Genomic DNA, 20,675 nt, shown 5'->3' with positions numbered 1-20,675 from the left:
TAATTGGGGATTATCTCATTATGAAGTTTAGTCAAAATCTCACTTCACTAAGACTTGTATTTGTGTTTATCAGCCTGTACACATTTTATTACAACTTTCAGGTTAAGATGCTGAGTAGAGCTTAGTGCTCCTCAGATGTAGGTAATGAAAAGAACTACAAGTTATAGGGAACAGGAAAAAGCAGTGTAGCAAGCTTATCCAGAAGTTTTTTTAGTCGAGCCTATTTCATTCTTGTGGTTCTCTAGCCATCAAAAATTCTGGACCTGTATCAACATACTTTTCCATTCGAGCTTATAAGGCAAGTAGTTCATTTTAATGTTCAGATTTACTTTTTTTTAATATAATGTCATTGTTTTATTTTTTAATGTATACTGAAGTGATAGGCAAATTATGAATATTGTAATGCTTATTTTCAAATGTTTCATTTGAATTGTATTTTTTGTGTTAGTGTTTGCATAGGTGAATGCATTATCAATGTTAACAATTTTTTTTGTTTTTTTAGCATTTGTGCTTTTTACTAAGCTTTTTCCATCATGGATTTCCTTGGGCTCAATATTAGATAACATTTTGAATATTCTTTGTCCTCTTGGTCTTTAGTAATTGCTTTGAAATTATTTACATAAAAACACTCATTTCTGTCATTTAGCATTTAGAGTTAGGTACATATAGTCATGATTATTGTAACAAGTTAAATACAATTATATTTTCACATTTTTCAGATTAAGACGGTGAATAGATCTTATTCAAGAAATGGAGTGCCATACAGATTATGGAAACCATCTACAAGTAAGTAATATGAAGAGCAGGACTAGGAGACTTGAAACAAGTCAACATATGTGGTAGTACAACCCTGCTTTTTTTTTCTGATCTACTATCTTGTGTATTATATGTAATTATTTTCAATATATATATTTTTTAAATACTTTTTTTCCCCCCTCTTTTTCCGTGGTCAAGACAAAGTTTATTCTCAATAGAACATCCTACTTGAAGCACAAATATTTCAAAACTATTAAACTACAGATATTGCCTTACAAGTGTATAGTGATTACTTTTAAGCAATTTATTTAGATGCAATTTATTTACTTAAATGCTCAGCTATTTGATATCTGGTTGAATTTAGATGATAACAATTGCCTCTTAATCTGTAATTATAACATTATTTATTTAGCTTGCATTGTTGTTGTTTTTTTTAAATAGTTCAACAAGATGTTGAGTATTGATTCAACTTTTAGCCTGGGAGATAAAAAGCTAAAGCCAAAGCTGTAAATAGACAGGCCAGGTAATTGAAACTGTTGTAATACTTATAGGCTTAACTATTGTTTCCATAGAAACAATGTTATTTTAAATACCATGAGATATTGTATTTAAGAGATATTCTAGCTCGTATATGTTGTTTCCATATATCATCAGCTTAACAAGCGGACATTCTCTGCTGCCGGCAGTACCAATTTGTCATCCAAGCAACAAATATTCCTTGGTAATCTATCAGATAACAGTTTTCTCGTTGGCATTTTTATGAATGAAAGCTTTCAAGGCCTAAGTAAGACTTACTTTTTTTTTCTTTAACTGCTAATTCTAAAATAATTTATCATTGCATGTTAAAAAATAATAGAGAACTTTTTATACATATTTCTCTACCATCTTTCAGTGTTTTGGTCAAGTTTCAGATTTGTTTAGCATAATCCTGTACTACATATTAACAAATGTTTGGTCTGTCTGGTTCATCTCTTAACACTATGAAGATGGCTACACAGTGAGTACAAAGTTTTATTTTCATTCACAAAACAAATTTTACTATAGAAAAAAAAAAAAGCTATAGGTATTTAGTTTGTTAAACAACCTTCTTGGTATAGTGATCAAGTTTATTTGATGCATTACTAAGCCTTGGACAATGCATCATCATAACTAATGTAATGTTAAAAGGCATTTATTAGTTTAAAATTTAGGTCAATCAAATAAGATAATGTGATCTAAACTGTTTTCTGGGTACCAGCTATCAGCAGTGCACCCCTATTGATATACGAGTCTTCATTGCCAAGTCACTCTGCCAAACACCTTTCTTGCAATGGTAGTGACCCACTTTACTGTACTTCAATGACTTCAGGAGTCTGGATATGTCAGCCCAAGGTCAAGGAGATCAAGTTTGTGTCCAAGGTTACTTAGGTAATTCTCTAAGGACAATAGGTGAGTTGAATTCTAGTGTACCAGTTAAATATTTTATAGCAAAATGAAAAAAAAATTGTTAATTTTTAGAGCATATAAAAAATCTATTATAAAAACACAATGTCTATTTCAGACCATGTGATCATGGGTCAGATAGTGTTAAGCTCAACTTTTTCTATGGTCAATGGTTAACCATGGGTTGTTTGGCCAGCTAATTTTCAGACATTGCTCTAGTTTTAGGTTTATAAGATACATTTTCTTCTAAAGGGAATCAATTAGGATCAAAATGTTAACTTTTATAAAGTGGTGTACTTAATCACTCAAGAGCTGCTTCACATTTACTGTAAGAATGTTTGAATAGTGCATACATGTTCATAATAACTTACCCTCTTATTTGTAAGATTGACATTTTATTATATATATATATTTGCTTTTAGAAAGTATACTGTATTATATAAAAATAGCATGCATTGTCCTATAATTCTATACCAAAATGTAACGTTTTCTGATTACAAACAAAAATGTTATTGAAGTTTAATCATAACAGGGTGGAATTGAAACATTAACAATTCTGTCAGAATGTGGAAAATAATTACTGAGAAAAAGAGTTTATACACATGGGCAAGGGTTATTACTGTTTCCTTTTTTTTTTTTTTTTAAATATATTATTGACATTTTTCTTTCAATTTGTAAATTTGCTTCAACTTTTCAATTTTTTTTTTAAAGACAGACACTACATGTTGCTGATCTGTGGGTTAGTGGCTCAATCATTGTGCATTGATTCTCCACTGTTGCCTTGATTGCCACAAGTTTATCTACGACCTACAGGTCAAGGTAATAAATATTTTTCCTATCTATAACCCAAGAGCTTCTGCTTTGGAATACATTGTTTTTACACTATGCACCTAATTCTGTTGTATGTTTTAGGGCCTAGCAATAGTTTCTTAAACTGTCAGACAATCAGAGCTAGTTTAGAATGAAAGCACAAAACAAAAGTCAGATCTGTATAGTGTTTTTTTTTTTCTTCTGAAAATGTTTTTAAAGAAAAGTCCAGATATAGCAGCTTACAAGGCCAACTTGGGAAATTAGGTATTTTTAAAACTTGTGCTTTTACTAGAGATATTTGAAGTATTTTTAAACTAGCTCTATTTTTAAAGTTTTTTATTTATTTGTTTGCATTAGATTTACATTTTTTTATTGATTATTTAAAAAAAAATGTAGTTGCACTATTTTATCAATACTGCATTATATGGTAATGCATTTAGATGTGGTATATATCTGTTAAACAGTGTGTTTTTCTCAACTCTCTTAGGGAGGTCAATTAGACATGAGGTCAAGAAAAAAGGATGAACATTTCAAGGCTGCAGTAAGAACATTAAACATCTTTCTCACTGTGAAAAGATTCTACCGATCTACAAATGGTCAACATGTTTTATCTAAAGTTCATCTGCCATTTCTTCAAATGGAGCCATAGTCAGAATAAGGTAAGAAATATTGTTACTCTTCACAGCATTTATTTCTTTGTAAAGCGATGATCCTGCATTTGTTGTATGTTGTATGTGCATGTTACTTTAAATATCCTGCATTAGTTGTATGTGCATTGTTGCTGTATTTGTTTTGTATATAATGATGTCAGTAATTACTTCACAAACACATGACAACTTCATACACAACTTGTAAGTTCACCTGTCTAGTTAAAGAAATTTGTATTGTATTTGTTTTAATAGTGTCTAGTTATGAAAGTAAACTGAATTTTCATTTGTTAAACTTAGTGATATACCATTTTAATTTCAGTTAAAATATGTGGATGTTCCTATTAATTTTTGCAGAAAAACTGAATTGCTCTGAAATAATTCCAACTGTATAAATGTAAATATATTTCAACAAATAATGGAATTGGATTCTTTGTCATTTGGATTAATTCAAAAGTAATGTATTCTAAATATGGAATTCAAACACAAAAATGAAAAGTTGTGCATCACCATCAGCTTTCACTTTGCCACTTGAAGATTGGGAGGATTCAAGTTACTATTGTAGCTCAACATTATTTTGTTGTACAATTGCTATTTACAAATGCAACTATGTGTTAATGTGCATGGTCTTTACACCCCAGTACTTAATTGGACAAAAGGAAAAGGATCTACAATTCAGTGATATGATGTACTATTGCATAAACAAGGCCAACTAAATAAACTGTTTCAATTCTTCAGTGTGTGATAGTGTGACAAAAAAACATTCATGGTTTCTTATGATTATGTGCAATATAATGACATATTAAGTTGACTTGAATACTCTTTAACTGTTTCATTTCTAAGGTGTGGAAAAATGTGCATTATATTTTCATGTTGGAAGTTAATGTGAAAAAAAAATCTACTATTCCATGTGATACGATATACAATTGCATGCCAAAAATCCTAACCCTAACACATTCAATGAACAATCAGTATGAACGTTTCCACCAAAGGAAATGTTGCCGCTCATGATGCATCTATTTATTTCAACTGATGTACATTCGCAAAACAAATGTAAAAAAAAAAAAAGATTTAATCCATTACATGTATATAATTGTGCAGGAACATTTGGGATTGTCATTTGTATCACACTCACCTCTCATTCATTGAGACTCGGAACTAAATGTGGTGATCAAAATGTATTTGCAATTCCCAGTGAAATCATTCTTTGAGTGCTTAAAAAAGAAATTCATACGGATGTATAACTGTGTTAGACGTCTTCATGTATATTCGGATTGAACGTTTGTAACAATAATTAAGTCACACTCAAGGAACATATGAACGTGTCCTTCAAAGGAAATATCGCCGCTCGTGATGCAACGCACACTAATCAACATTTGCACTTGCAGACCAACTAAATAGTTGCGGAGAAAACACATTTAATTGATGACATTACTATGTTTAGCTTAGGACTTTTCAAAAGCGAAGACTGGACTCTTTAGCCATCTTCGTGTTTATAGGAATGATTAATGGAGGACTTTTAAAAGCGAAGACTGGACTCCTTAGCCATCTTCGTGTTCATAGGAATGAATAACGGAGGAATTTTATAAGCGAAGACTGGACTCCTTAGCCATCTTCGTGTTCATAGGAATGATTAATGGAGGAATTTTAAAAGCGAAGTCTGGGCTCTTTAGCCATCTTCATGTTTAAAGGATGTAGTTGAGGATTTTTTTTCAAAGAAGATCGGTCTCCATGACCATCTTCGTACTTATAGGAAAGGGTATTGTATTCATTTTTGAAAAATTGAGGATTTTTAGCTGAGGACTAGATGTAGTAATATTGTCATCAATTGAATTGTTGATCCAAGATGAAATTGTTGGTTATGTCTGTGCATTTGTAGACAACCCAACAGTGCACATCCTTTTTCTTGTTTTGCATTTTTTTCACGTGCTACAATGCCTTGGACAAAGCATCATCATAACTTGGAATGTTAAAAGGCATTCAAAAAAACAACAAAGAAGAATGAGTTTGTAAAATAACCGGTTATTTCGGCTCAGTTGAATAATAGTTGGGACATAATTAGTTGAGTGCAAGCTTTGACGCTGATTCAACTCACTCGACATTAGTTGAGTGCGAAGTTTGTGAGGCTGATTCAGCCCTCAAACCGGATGCTTGTAGACCACCTTCAATAGCTTGAACACGACGTCATCAAAAATATTGTTACAGTCAGTTCATCAAAATGAAGCTGTAGGTCAACAAGCTCAAAACAGGAGTCAGTGAAAAAAGCAAGCCTGAAACTTTTTATTGGGCTCCAACTATTCAACTGATGCACGTTTGCAAAACAAGAGTTAAAAAAAAAAGGATGAAAATATAAGCCATCAGATATATGATGATTGTGCAGGAACAGTTGGGATTGTCGTTTGTATCACGCTCATCTCTACCCTATCCATTGAGACACTGTGAAGTGATGTAACCAGTGAGGTTTTGTAACAACTTTATTGAATTGTAATGAGGATATCTACAAACATTTGTGTACAAATGTGTGCTAATTAGCAGGTCTTTGACCTCTGCACTTAATGTGGTGATCAAAATGTATTTGCAATTCCCAGTGAAATCATTCTTTGTCTTTGAGTGCTTAAAAAAGAAATTCATACGGATGTATAACTGTGTTAGACGTCTTCATTTATATTCCAATTGAACGTTTGTAACAATAAATATAACAACAAATGTGTGATAATTAGCAGGTCTTTGACCTCTGCACTTAATGTGGTGATCAAAATGTGTTTGCAATTCCCAGTGAAATCATTCTTTGAGTGCCTAAAAAGAAATTCATACGGATGTATAACTGTGTTAGACGTCTTCATTTATATTCCGATTGAACGTTTGTAAAAATCAATAATTAAGTCACACTCAAGGAACATATGAACGTGTCCATCAAAGGAAATATCGCCGATCGTGATGCAGCGCACACTAATCAACATTTGCACTTGCAGACCAACTAAATAGTTGCGGAGAAAACACATTTAATTGATGACATTACTATGTTTAGCTTAGGACTTTTCAAAAGCGAAGACTGGACTCTTTAGCCATCTTCGTGTTTATAGGAAGGATTAATGGAGGACTTTTAAAAGCGAAGACTGGACTCCTTAGCCATCTTCGTGTTCATAGGAATGATTAATGGAGGACTTTTAAAAGCGAAGACTGGACTCCTTAGCCATCTTCGTGTTCATAGGAATGATTAACGGAGGAATTTTATAAGCGAAGACTGGACTCCTTAGCCATCTTCGTGTTCATAGGAATGATTAATGGAGGAATTTTAAAAGCGAAGTCTGGACTCCTTAGCCATCTTCGTGTTCATAGGAATGATTAATGGAGGAATTTTAAAAGCGAAGTCTGGGCTCTTTAGCTATCTTCATGTTTAAAGGATGTAGTTGAGGATTTTTTTTCAAAGAAGATCGGTCTCCATGACCATCTTCGTACTTATAGGAAAGGATATTGTATTCATTTTTGAAAAATTGAGGATTTTTAGCTGAGGACTAGATGTAGTAATATTGTCATCAATTGAATTGTTGATCCAAGACGAAATTGTTGGTTATGTCTGTGCATTTGTAGACAACCCAACAGTGCACATCCTTTTTCTTGTTTTGCATTTTTTTCACGTGCTACAATGCCTTGGACAAAGCATCATCATAACTTGGAATGTTAAAAGGCATTCAAAAAAACAACAAAGAAGAATGAGTTTGTAAAATAACCGGTTATTTCGGCTCAGTTGAATAATAGTTGGGACATAATTAGTTGAGTGCAAGCTTTGACGCTGATTCAACTCACTCGACATTAGTTGAGTGCGAAGTTTGTGAGGCTGATTCAGCCCTCAAACCGGATGCTTGTAGACCACCTTCAATAGCTTGAACACGACGTCATCAAAAATATTGTTACAGTCAGTTCATCAAAATGAAGCTGTAGGTCAACAAGCTCAAAACAGGAGTCAGTGAAAAAAGCAAGCCTGAAACTTTTTATTGGGCTCCAACTATTCAACTGATGCACGTTTGCAAAACAAGAGTTAAAAAAAAAAGGATGAAAATATAAGCCATCAGATATATGATGATTGTGCAGGAACAGTTGGGATTGTCGTTTGTATCACGCTCATCTCTACCCTATCCATTGAGACACTGTGAAGTGATGTAACCAGTGAGGTTTTGTAACAACTTTATTGAATTGTAATGAGGATATCTACAAACATTTGTGTACAAATGTGTGCTAATTAGCAGGTCTTTGACCTCTGCACTTAATGTGGTGATCAAAATGTATTTGCAATTCCCAGTGAAATCATTCTTTGTCTTTGAGTGCTTAAAAAAGAAATTCATACGGATGTATAACTGTGTTAGACGTCTTCATTTATATTCCAATTGAACGTTTGTAACAATAAATATAACAACAAATGTGTGATAATTAGCAGGTCTTTGACCTCTGCACTTAATGTGGTGATCAAAATGTGTTTGCAATTCCCAGTGAAATCATTCTTTGAGTGCCTAAAAAGAAATTCATACGGATGTATAACTGTGTTAGACGTCTTCATTTATATTCCGATTGAACGTTTGTAAAAATCAATAATTAAGTCACACTCAAGGAACATATGAACGTGTCCATCAAAGGAAATATCGCCGATCGTGATGCAGCGCACACTAATCAACATTTGCACTTGCAGACCAACTAAATAGTTGCGGAGAAAACACATTTAATTGATGACATTACTATGTTTAGCTTAGGACTTTTCAAAAGCGAAGACTGGACTCTTTAGCCATCTTCGTGTTTATAGGAATGATTAATGGAGGACTTTTAAAAGCGAAGACTGGACTCCTTAGCCATCTTCGTGTTCATAGGAATGAATAACGGAGGAATTTTATAAGCGAAGACTGGACTCCTTAGCCATCTTCGTGTTCATAGGAATGATTAATGGAGGAATTTTAAAAGCGAAGTCTGGACTCCTTAGCCATCTTCGTGTTTATAGGAATGATTAATGGAGGACTTTTAAAAGCGAAGACTGGACTCCTTAGCCATCTTCGTGTTCATAGGAATGATTAATGGAGGAATTTTAAAAGCGAAGTCTGGACTCCTTAGCCATCTTCGTGTTCATAGGAATGATTAATGGAGGAATTTTAAAAGTGATGACTGGGCTCTTTAGCCATCTTCATGTTTAAAGGATGTAGTTGAGGATTTTTTTTCAAAGAAGATTGGTCTCCATGACCATCTTCGTACTTATAGGAAAGGATATTGTATTCATTTTTGAAAAATTGAGGATTTTTAGCTGAGGATTAGATGTAGTAATATTGTCATCAATTGAATTGTTGATCCAAGACGAAATTGTTGGTTATGTCTGTGCATTTGTAGACAACCCAACAGTGCACATCCTTTTTCTTGTTTTGCATTTTTTTCACGTGCTACAATGCCTTGGACAAAGCATCATCATAACTTGGAATGTTAAAAGGCATTCAAAAAAACAACAAAGAAGAATGAGTTTGTAAAATAACCGGTTATTTCGGCTCAGTTGAATAATAGTTGGGACATAATTAGTTGAGTGCAAGCTTTGACGCTGATTCAACTCACTCGACATTAGTTGAGTGCGAAGTTTGTGAGGCTGATTCAGCCCTCAAACCGGATGCTTGTAGACCACCTTCAATAGCTTGAACACGACGTCATCAAAAATATTGTTACAGTCAGTTCATCAAAATGAAGCTGTAGGTCAACAAGCTCAAAACAGGAGTCAGTGAAAAAAGCAAGCCTGAGACTTTTTATTGGGCTCCAACTATTCAACTGATGCACGTTTGCAAAACAAGAGTTAAAAAAAAAAAGGATGAAAATATAAGCCATCAGATATATGATGATTGTGCAGGAACAGTTGGGATTGTCGTTTGTATCACGCTCATCTCTACCCTATCCATTGAGACACTGTGAAGTGATGTAACCAGTGAGGTTTTGTAACAACTTTATTGAATTGTAATGAGGATATCTACAAACATTTGTGTACAAATGTGTGCTAATTAGCAGGTCTTTGACCTCTGCACTTAATGTGGTGATCAAAATGTATTTGCAATTCCCAGTGAAATCATTCTTTGAGTGCTTAAAAAAGAAATTCATACGGATGTATAACTGTGTTAGACGTCTTCATTTATATTCCAATTGAACGTTTGTAACAATAAATATAACAACAAATGTGTGATAATTAGCAGGTCTTTGACCTCTGCACTTAATGTGGTGATCAAAATGTGTTTGCAATTCCCAGTGAAATCATTCTTTGAGTGCCTAAAAAGAAATTCATACGGATGTATAACTGTGTTAGACGTCTTCATTTATATTCCGATTGAACGTTTGTAAAAATCAATAATTAAGTCACACTCAAGGAACATATGAACGTGTCCATCAAAGGAAATATCGCCGATTGTGATGCAGCGCACACTAATCAACATTTGCACTTGCAGACCAACTAAATAGTTGCGGAGAAAACACATTTAATTGATGACATTACTATGTTTAGCTTAGGACTTTTCAAAAGCGAAGACTGGACTCTTTAGCCATCTTCGTGTTTATAGGAATGATTAATGGAGGACTTTTAAAAGCGAAGACTGGACTCCTTAGCCATCTTCGTGTTCATAGGAATGAATAACGGAGGAATTTTATAAGCGAAGACTGGACTCCTTAGCCATCTTCGTGTTCATAGGAATGATTAATGGAGGAATTTTAAAAGCGAAGTCTGGACTCCTTAGCCATCTTCGTGTTTATAGGAATGATTAATGGAGGACTTTTAAAAGCGAAGACTGGACTCCTTAGCCATCTTCGTGTTCATAGGAATGATTAATGGAGGAATTTTAAAAGCGAAGTCTGGACTCCTTAGCCATCTTCGTGTTCATAGGAATGATTAATGGAGGGATTTTAAAAGTGAAGACTGGGCTCTTTAGCCATCTTCATGTTTAAAGGATGTAGTTGAGGATTTTTTTTCAAAGAAGATCGGTCTCCATGACCATCTTCGTACTTATAGGAAAGGATATTGTATTCATTTTTGAAAAATTGAGGATTTTTAGCTGAGGATTAGATGTAGTAATATTGTCATCAATTGAATTGTTGATCCAAGACGAAATTGTTGGTTATGTCTGTGCATTTGTAGACAACCCAACAGTGCACATCCTTTTTCTTGTTTTGCATTTTTTTCACGTGCTACAATGCCTTGGACAAAGCATCATCATAACTTGGAATGTTAAAAGGCATTCAAAAAAACAACAAAGAAGAATGAGTTTGTAAAATAACCGGTTATTTCGGCTCAGTTGAATAATAGTTGGGACATAATTAGTTGAGTGCAAGCTTTGACGCTGATTCAACTCACTCGACATTAGTTGAGTGCGAAGTTTGTGAGGCTGATTCAGCCCTCAAACCGGATGCTTGTAGACCACCTTCAATAGCTTGAACACGACGTCATCAAAAATATTGTTACAGTCAGTTCATCAAAATGAAGCTGTAGGTCAACAAGCTCAAAACAGGAGTCAGTGAAAAAAGCAAGCCTGAGACTTTTTATTGGGCTCCAACTATTCAACTGATGCACGTTTGCAAAACAAGAGTTAAAAAAAAAAGGATGAAAATATAAGCCATCAGATATATGATGATTGTGCAGGAACAGTTGGGATTGTCGTTTGTATCACGCTCATCTCTACCCTATCCATTGAGACACTGTGAAGTGATGTAACCAGTGAGGTTTTGTAACAACTTTATTGAATTGTAATGAGGATATCTACAAACATTTGTGTACAAATGTGTGCTAATTAGCAGGTCTTTGACCTCTGCACTTAATGTGGTGATCAAAATGTATTTGCAATTCCCAGTGAAATCATTCTTTGTCTTTGAGTGCTTAAAAAAGAAATTCATACGGATGTATAACTGTGTTAGACGTCTTCATTTATATTCCAATTGAACGTTTGTAACAATAAATATAACAACAAATGTGTGATAATTAGCAGGTCTTTGACCTCTGCACTTAATGTGGTGATCAAAATGTGTTTGCAATTCCCAGTGAAATCATTCTTTGAGTGCCTAAAAAGAAATTCATACGGATGTATAACTGTGTTAGACGTCTTCATTTATATTCCGATTGAACGTTTGTAAAAATCAATAATTAAGTCACACTCAAGGAACATATGAACGTGTCCATCAAAGGAAATATCGCCGATCGTGATGCAGCGCACACTAATCAACATTTGCACTTGCAGACCAACTAAATAGTTGCGGAGAAAACACATTTAATTGATGACATTACTATGTTTAGCTTAGGACTTTTCAAAAGCGAAGACTGGACTCTTTAGCCATCTTCGTGTTTATAGGAATGATTAATGGAGGACTTTTAAAAGCGAAGACTGGACTCCTTAGCCATCTTCGTGTTCATAGGAATGATTAACGGAGGAATTTTATAAGCGAAGACTGGACTCCTTAGCCATCTTCGTGTTCATAGGAATGATTAATGGAGGAATTTTAAAAGCGAAGTCTGGACTCCTTAGCCATCTTCGTGTTCATAGGAATGATTAATGGAGGAATTTTAAAAGTGAAGACTGGGCTCTTTAGCCATCTTCATGTTTAAAGGATGTAGTTGAGGATTTTTTTTCAAAGAAGATCGGTCTCCATGACCATCTTCGTACTTATAGGAAAGGATATTGTATTCATTTTTGAAAAATTGAGGATTTTTAGCTGAGGACTAGATGTAGTAATATTGTCATCAATTGAATTGTTGATCCAAGACGAAATTGTTGGTTATGTCTGTGCATTTGTAGACAACCCAACAGTGCACATCCTTTTTCTTGTTTTGCATTTTTTTCACGTGCTACAATGCCTTGGACAAAGCATCATCATAACTTGGAATGTTAAAAGGCATTCAAAAAAACAACAAAGAAGAATGAGTTTGTAAAATAACCGGTTATTTCGGCTCAGTTGAATAATAGTTGGGACATAATTAGTTGAGTGCAAGCTTTGACGCTGATTCAACTCACTCGACATTAGTTGAGTGCGAAGTTTGTGAGGCTGATTCAGCCCTCAAACCGGATGCTTGTAGACCACCTTCAATAGCTTGAACACGACGTCATCAAAAATATTGTTACAGTCAGTTCATCAAAATGAAGCTGTAGGTCAACAAGCTCAAAACAGGAGTCAGTGAAAAAAGCAAGCCTGAAACTTTTTATTGGGCTCCAACTATTCAACTGATGCACGTTTGCAAAACAAGAGTTAAAAAAAAAAGGATGAAAATATAAGCCATCAGATATATGATGATTGTGCAGGAACAGTTGGGATTGTCGTTTGTATCACGCTCATCTCTACCCTATCCATTGAGACACTGTGAAGTGATGTAACCAGTGAGGTTTTGTAACAACTTTATTGAATTGTAATGAGGATATCTACAAACATTTGTGTACAAATGTGTGCTAATTAGCAGGTCTTTGACCTCTGCACTTAATGTGGTGATCAAAATGTATTTGCAATTCCCAGTGAAATCATTCTTTGAGTGCTTAAAAAAGAAATTCATACGGATGTATAACTGTGTTAGACGTCTTCATTTATATTCCAATTGAACGTTTGTAACAATAAATATAACAACAAATGTGTGATAATTAGCAGGTCTTTGACCTCTGCACTTAATGTGGTGATCAAAATGTGTTTGCAATTCCCAGTGAAATCATTCTTTGAGTGCCTAAAAAGAAATTCATACGGATGTATAACTGTGTTAGACGTCTTCATTTATATTCCGATTGAACGTTTGTAAAAATCAATAATTAAGTCACACTCAAGGAACATATGAACGTGTCCATCAAAGGAAATATCGCCGATCGTGATGCAGCGCACACTAATCAACATTTGCACTTGCAGACCAACTAAATAGTTGCGGAGAAAACACATTTAATTGATGACATTACTATGTTTAGCTTAGGACTTTTCAAAAGCGAAGACTGGACTCTTTAGCCATCTTCGTGTTTATAGGAATGATTAATGGAGGACTTTTAAAAGCGAAGACTGGACTCCTTAGCCATCTTCGTGTTCATAGGAATGATTAACGGAGGAATTTTATAAGCGAAGACTGGACTCCTTAGCCATCTTCGTGTTCATAGGAATGATTAATGGAGGAATTTTAAAAGCGAAGTCTGGACTCCTTAGCCATCTTCGTGTTCATAGGAATGATTAATGGAGGAATTTTAAAAGTGAAGACTGGGCTCTTTAGCCATCTTCATGTTTAAAGGATGTAGTTGAGGATTTTTTTTCAAAGAAGATCGGTCTCCATGACCATCTTCGTACTTATAGGAAAGGATATTGTATTCATTTTTGAAAAATTGAGGATTTTTAGCTGAGGACTAGATGTAGTAATATTGTCATCAATTGAATTGTTGATCCAAGACGAAATTGTTGGTTATGTCTGTGCATTTGTAGACAACCCAACAGTGCACATCCTTTTTCTTGTTTTGCATTTTTTTCACGTGCTACAATGCCTTGGACAAAGCATCATCATAACTTGGAATGTTAAAAGGCATTCAAAAAAACAACAAAGAAGAATGAGTTTGTAAAATAACCGGTTATTTCGGCTCAGTTGAATAATAGTTGGGACATAATTAGTTGAGTGCAAGCTTTGACGCTGATTCAACTCACTCGACATTAGTTGAGTGCGAAGTTTGTGAGGCTGATTCAGCCCTCAAACCGGATGCTTGTAGACCACCTTCAATAGCTTGAACACGACGTCATCAAAAATATTGTTACAGTCAGTTCATCAAAATGAAGCTGTAGGTCAACAAGCTCAAAACAGGAGTCAGTGAAAAAAGCAAGCCTGAAACTTTTTATTGGGCTCCAACTATTCAACTGATGCACGTTTGCAAAACAAGAGTTAAAAAAAAAAGGATGAAAATATAAGCCATCAGATATATGATGATTGTGCAGGAACAGTTGGGATTGTCGTTTGTATCACGCTCATCTCTACCCTATCCATTGAGACACTGTGAAGTGATGTAACCAGTGAGGTTTTGTAACAACTTTATTGAATTGTAATGAGGATATCTACAAACATTTGTGTACAAATGTGTGCTAATTAGCAGGTCTTTGACCTCTGCACTTAATGTGGTGATCAAAATGTATTTGCAATTCCCAGTGAAATCATTCTTTGAGTGCTTAAAAAAGAAATTCATACGGATGTATAACTGTGTTAGACGTCTTCATTTATATTCCAATTGAACGTTTGTAACAATAAATATAACAACAAATGTGTGATAATTAGCAGGTCTTTGACCTCTGCACTTAATGTGGTGATCAAAATGTGTTTGCAATTCCCAGTGAAATCATTCTTTGAGTGCCTAAAAAGAAATTCATACGGATGTATAACTGTGTTAGACGTCTTCATTTATATTCCGATTGAACGTTTGTAAAAATCAATAATTAAGTCACACTCAAGGAACATATGAACGTGTCCATCAAAGGAAATATCGCCGATCGTGATGCAGCGCACACTAATCAACATTTGCACTTGCAGACCAACTAAATAGTTGCGGAGAAAACACATTTAATTGATGACATTACTATGTTTAGCTTAGGACTTTTCAAAAGCGAAGACTGGACTCTTTAGCCATCTTCGTGTTTATAGGAATGATTAATGGAGGACTTTTAAAAGCGAAGACTGGACTCCTTAGCCATCTTCGTGTTCATAGGAATGATTAACGGAGGAATTTTAAAAGCGAAGTCTGGACTCCTTAGCCATCTTCGTGTTCATAGGAATGATTAATGGAGGAATTTTAAAAGCGAAGTCTGGACTCCTTAGCCATCTTCGTGTTCATAGGAATGATTAATGGAGGAATTTTAAAAGTGAAGACTGGGCTCTTTAGCCATCTTCATGTTTAAAGGATGTAGTTGAGGATTTTTTTTCAAAGAAGATCGGTCTCCATGACCATCTTCGTACTTATAGGAAAGGATATTGTATTCATTTTTGAAAAATTGAGGATTTTTAGCTGTGGACTAGATGTAGTAATATTGTCATCAATTGAATTGTTGATCCAAGACGAAATTGTTGGTTATGTCTGTGCATTTGTAGACAACCCAACAGTGCACATCCTTTTTCTTGTTTTGCATTTTTTTCACGTGCTACAATGCCTTGGACAAAGCATCATCATAACTTGGAATGTTAAAAGGCATTCAAAAAAACAACAAAGAAGAATGAGTTTGTAAAATAACCGGTTATTTCGGCTCAGTTGAATAATAGTTGGGACATAATTAGTTGAGTGCAAGCTTTGACGCTGATTCAACTCACTCGACATTAGTTGAGTGCGAAGTTTGTGAGGCTGATTCAGCCCTCAAACCGGATGCTTGTAGACCACCTTCAATAGCTTGAACACGACGTCATCAAAAATATTGTTACAGTCAGTTCATCAAAATGAAGCTGTAGGTCAACAAGCTCAAAACAGGAGTCAGTGAAAAAAGCAAGCCTGAAACTTTTTATTGGGCTCCAACTATTCAACTGATGCACGTTTGCAAAACAAGAGTTAAAAAAAAAAGGATGAAAATATAAGCCATCAGATATATGATGATTGTGCAGGAACAGTTGGGATTGTCGTTTGTATCACGCTCATCTCTACCCTATCCATTGAGACACTGTGAAGTGATGTAACCAGTGAGGTTTTGTAACAACTTTATTGAATTGTAATGAGGATATCTACAAACATTTGTGTACAAATGTGTGCTAATTAGCAGGTCTTTGACCTCTGCACTTAATGTGGTGATCAAAATGTATTTGCAATTCCCAGTGAAATCATTCTTTGAGTGCTTAAAAAAGAAATTCATACGGATGTATAACTGTGTTAGACGTCTTCATTTATATTCCAATTGAACGTTTGTAACAATAAATATAACAACAAATGTGTGATAATTAGCAGGTCTTTGACCTCTGCACTTAATGTGGTGATCAAAATGTGTTTGCAATTCCCAGTGAAATCATTCTTTGAGTGCCTAAAAAGAAATTCATACGGATGTATAACTGTGTTAGACGTCTTCATTTATATTCCGATTGAACGTTTGTAAAAATCAATAATTAAGTCACACTCAAGGAACATATGAACGTGTCCATCAAAGGAAATATCGCCGATCGTGATGCAGCGCACACTAATCAACATTTGCACTTGCAGACCAACTAAATAGTTGCGGAGAAAACACATTTAATTGATGACATTACTATGTTTAGCTTAGGACTTTTCAAAAGCGAAGACTGGACTCTTTAGCCATCTTCGTGTTTATAGGAATGATTAATGGAGGACTTTTAAAAGCGAAGACTGGACTCCTTAGCCATCTTCGTGTTCATAGGAATGATTAACGGAGGAATTTTATAAGCGAAGACTGGACTCCTTAGCCATCTTCGTGTTCATAGGAATGATTAATGGAGGAATTTTAAAAGCGAAGTCTGGACTCCTTAGCCATCTTCGTGTTCATAGGAATGATTAATGGAGGAATTTTAAAAGTGAAGACTGGGCTCTTTAGCCATCTTCATGTTTAAAGGATGTAGTTGAGGATTTTTTTTCAAAGAAGATCGGTCTCCATGACCATCTTCGTACTTATAGGAAAGGATATTGTATTCATTTTTGAAAAATTGAGGATTTTTAGCTGAGGACTAGATGTAGTAATATTGTCATCAATTGAATTGTTGATCCAAGACGAAATTGTTGGTTATGTCTGTGCATTTGTAGACAACCCAACAGTGCACATCCTTTTTCTTGTTTTGCATTTTTTTCACGTGCTACAATGCCTTGGACAAAGCATCATCATAACTTGGAATGTTAAAAGGCATTCAAAAAAACAACAAAGAAGAATGAGTTTGTAAAATAACCGGTTATTTCGGCTCAGTTGAATAATAGTTGGGACATAATTAGTTGAGTGCAAGCTTTGACGCTGATTCAACTCACTCGACATTAGTTGAGTGCGAAGTTTGTGAGGCTGATTCAGCCCTCAAACCGGATGCTTGTAGACCACCTTCAATAGCTTGAACACGACGTCATCAAAAATATTGTTACAGTCAGTTCATCAAAATGAAGCTGTAGGTCAACAAGCTCAAAACAGGAGTCAGTGAAAAAAGCAAGCCTGAAACTTTTTATTGGGCTCCAACTATTCAACTGATGCACGTTTGCAAAACAAGAGTTAAAAAAAAAAGGATGAAAATATAAGCCATCAGATATATGATGATTGTGCAGGAACAGTTGGGATTGTCGTTTGTATCACGCTCATCTCTACCCTATCCATTGAGACACTGTGAAGTGATGTAACCAGTGAGGTTTTGTAACAACTTTATTGAATTGTAATGAGGATATCTACAAACATTTGTGTACAAATGTGTGCTAATTAGCAGGTCTTTGACCTCTGCACTTAATGTGGTGATCAAAATGTATTTGCAATTCCCAGTGAAATCATTCTTTGAGTGCTTAAAAAAGAAATTCATACGGATGTATAACTGTGTTAGACGTCTTCATTTATATTCCAATTGAACGTTTGTAACAATAAATATAACAACAAATGTGTGATAATTAGCAGGTCTTTGACCTCTGCACTTAATGTGGTGATCAAAATGTGTTTGCAATTCCCAGTGAAATCATTCTTTGAGTGCCTAAAAAGAAATTCATACGGATGTATAACTGTGTTAGACGTCTTCATTTATATTCCGATTGAACGTTTGTAAAAATCAATAATTAAGTCACACTCAAGGAACATATGAACGTGTCCATCAAAGGAAATATCGCCGATCGTGATGCAGCGCACACTAATCAACATTTGCACTTGCAGACCAACTAAATAGTTGCGGAGAAAACACATTTAATTGATGACATTACTATGTTTAGCTTAGGACTTTTCAAAAGCGAAGACTGGACTCTTTAGCCATCTTCGTGTTTATAGGAATGATTAATGGAGGACTTTTAAAAGCGAAGACTGGACTCCTTAGCCATCTTCGTGTTCATAGGAATGATTAACGGAGGAATTTTATAAGCGAAGACTGGACTCCTTAGCCATCTTCGTGTTCATAGGAATGATTAATGGAGGAATTTTAAAAGCGAAGTCTGGACTCCTTAGCCATCTTCGTGTTCATAGGAATGATTAATGGAGGAATTTTAAAAGTGAAGACTGGGCTCTTTAGCCATCTTCATGTTTAAAGGATGTAGTTGAGGATTTTTTTTCAAAGAAGATCGGTCTCCATGACCATCTTCGTACTTATAGGAAAGGATATTGTATTCATTTTTGAAAAATTGAGGATTTTTAGCTGAGGACTAGATGTAGTAATATTGTCATCAATTGAATTGTTGATCCAAGACGAAATTGTTGGTTATGTCTGTGCATTTGTAGACAACCCAACAGTGCACATCCTTTTTCTTGTTTTGCATTTTTTTCACGTGCTACAATGCCTTGGACAAAGCATCATCATAACTTGGAATGTTAAAAGGCATTCAAAAAAACAACAAAGAAGAATGAGTTTGTAAAATAACCGGTTATTTCGGCTCAGTTGAATAATAGTTGGGACATAATTAGTTGAGTGCAAGCTTTGACGCTGATTCAACTCACTCGACATTAGTTGAGTGCGAAGTTTGTGAGGCTGATTCAGCCCTCAAACCGGATGCTTGTAGACCACCTTCAATAGCTTGAACACGACGTCATCAAAAATATTGTTACAGTCAGTTCATCAAAATGAAGCTGTAGGTCAACAAGCTCAAAACAGGAGTCAGTGAAAAAAGCAAGCCTGAAACTTTTTATTGGGCTCCAACTATTCAACTGATGCACGTTTGCAAAACAAGAGTTAAAAAAAAAAGGATGAAAATATAAGCCATCAGATATATGATGATTGTGCAGGAACAGTTGGGATTGTCGTTTGTATCACGCTCATCTCTACCCTATCCATTGAGACACTGTGAAGTGATGTAACCAGTGAGGTTTTGTAACAACTTTATTGAATTGTAATGAGGATATCTACAAACATTTGTGTACAAATGTGTGCTAATTAGCAGGTCTTTGACCTCTGCACTTAATGTGGTGATCAAAATGTATTTGCAATTCCCAGTGAAATCATTCTTTGAGTGCTTAAAAAAGAAATTCATACGGATGTATAACTGTGTTAGACGTCTTCATTTATATTCCAATTGAACGTTTGTAACAATAAATATAACAACAAATGTGTGATAATTAGCAGGTCTTTGACCTCTGCACTTAATGTGGTGATCAAAATGTGTTTGCAATTCCCAGTGAAATCATTCTTTGAGTGCCTAAAAAGAAATTCATACGGATGTATAACTGTGTTAGACGTCTTCATTTATATTCCGATTGAACGTTTGTAAAAATCAATAATTAAGTCACACTCAAGGAACATATGAACGTGTCCATCAAAGGAAATATCGCCGATCGTGATGCAGCGCACACTAATCAACATTTGCACTTGCGGACCAACTAAATAGTTGCGGAGAAAACACATTTAATTGATGACATTACTATGTTTAGCTTAGGACTTTTCAAAAGCGAAGACTGGACTCTTTAGCCATCTTCGTGTTTATAGGAATGATTAATGGAGGACTTTTAAAAGCGAAGACTGGACTCCTTAGCCATCTTCGTGTTCATAGGAATGATTAATGGAGGAATTTTAAAAGCGAAGTCTGGACTCCTTAGCCATCTTCGTGTTCATAGGAATGATTAATGGAGGAATTTTAAAAGCGAAGTCTGGACTCCTTAGCCATCTTCGTGTTCATAGGAATGATTAATGGAGGAATTTTAAAAGTGAAGACTGGGCTCTTTAGCCATCTTCATGTTTAAAGGATGTAGTTGAGGATTTTTTTTCAAAGAAGATCGGTCTCCATGACCATCTTCGTACTTATAGGAAAGGATATTGTATTCATTTTTGAAAAATTGAGGATTTTTAGCTGTGGACTAGATGTAGTAATATTGTCATCAATTGAATTGTTGATCCAAGACGAAATTGTTGGTTATGTCTGTGCATTTGTAGACAACCCAACAGTGCACATCCTTTTTCTTGTTTTGCATTTTTTT

At 34.9% G+C, this 20,675-nt stretch overlaps 1 long non-coding RNA gene across 2 annotated transcripts in view; it reads left to right on the top strand.

The window, feature by feature from the left end:
• Positions 1-720: 720 nt before the first annotated feature.
• LOC106079322 (uncharacterized) overlaps positions 721-20,675 on the top strand; it is a 43,285-nt gene continuing 23,330 nt past the window's right edge. For both annotated transcript variants that reach the window (XR_008775107.1, XR_008775108.1), the window contains exons 1-7: positions 721-786; positions 1,198-1,279; positions 1,411-1,540; positions 1,649-1,753; positions 1,994-2,184; positions 2,890-2,997; positions 3,476-3,647. This is a non-coding gene — a long non-coding RNA (uncharacterized LOC106079322). The remainder of the gene's footprint in view (positions 787-1,197; positions 1,280-1,410; positions 1,541-1,648; positions 1,754-1,993; positions 2,185-2,889; positions 2,998-3,475; positions 3,648-20,675) is intronic.

The sequence above is a fragment of the Biomphalaria glabrata genome, chromosome 15 (genome assembly GCF_947242115.1).
Source record: "Biomphalaria glabrata chromosome 15, xgBioGlab47.1, whole genome shotgun sequence".
Lineage (NCBI taxonomy): Eukaryota > Metazoa > Mollusca > Gastropoda > Planorbidae > Biomphalaria > Biomphalaria glabrata.
The sequence above is the reverse complement of the archived record's forward strand: the minus strand, read 5'-3'. Positions and strand labels throughout refer to the sequence as shown.